We start from the raw sequence: 1084 nt of genomic DNA, 5'->3' as shown, positions 1-1084 counted from the left end.
GGAAAGCAAGTGCTCTGTACTATTCCATGATATGAAAATACACAACATGACTATTTATAATAATGCAACAAGGAGATTGTCACAATTATTGGTAGCATGAAGCTGATGGTGAATTAGAAGCTTTTGTATTTGTGTCGATAATTATTAAACATTTAAAAAAATATAATATAACTGAGAAGAAACCAATTTTATACTCAGATGGCTGTGGGTACCAAAACCAGAACGTTGTCATGGCAAATGCTCTATTACATTTCTCCATAAAATATAAAATAACAATTGAACAGAAATACTTAATAAAAGGTCATACATAAATGCTATGTGACAGTGTCCATAGTCTTATTGAGAGGAAACTTAAGGGCCATGACATCTACTTATTATATATAAATTTGTTATGTTTTTTTATTTATTTTTTTATTTAAAAAGATCAAAGTAAATCTAAGACTGGGTAGTTAAATTTTTGTTTTGATTTGTCATAATGTTTTTTATTTTATTATTAATTTTAAATGCAAACCAAAGTCTTGTAAATTAAGTTGTTGTTACATAATATTTTGTAAAATATTATTTTAATTATAATGTTTCAATTAAATTATATTTTAATTTGTTGTTTTTGGTTTAATTTTAATTTAAATAATATATTAATGCAAACCAAAGACTGGTTGTTGTTTTATTATAATATTAGTATAATATTATTGTTATTAAAATAATATATGATATTAGCAAATTAAGCTGTTATTTATTTATTTATTTATTTAGCATACAATACGGGCGTGAGCCCAATTTCATATAATATAATATAACAAATTACAATAATGTGATAACAGTGAAATATTGAGATACATAAATACTTGGTTAGGTTATGAAATAGAAAAGAAAGGGTCTGAATTGGCAATAGACATACAACGTCGAAGTGGTTCATTTAAACCATAATTTTTGGAGGTGGTAGGTAAATTAAAAGAGGTGTGTTGACGAGTGAAGCGTGGAGGGACATTTAAAGGAATTAGAGAGAGAAGTGCGTGAGTCAATTTGCTCATTTAATAACTTGGATAAAAATGTGAGGTTAGCAGCACGCCTACGATTCGCTAGC

Source organism: Acyrthosiphon pisum, chromosome X (assembly GCF_005508785.2).
Source record: "Acyrthosiphon pisum isolate AL4f chromosome X, pea_aphid_22Mar2018_4r6ur, whole genome shotgun sequence".
NCBI classification, from domain to species: domain Eukaryota; kingdom Metazoa; phylum Arthropoda; class Insecta; order Hemiptera; family Aphididae; genus Acyrthosiphon; species Acyrthosiphon pisum.
This window is presented reverse-complemented; position numbering follows the sequence as displayed.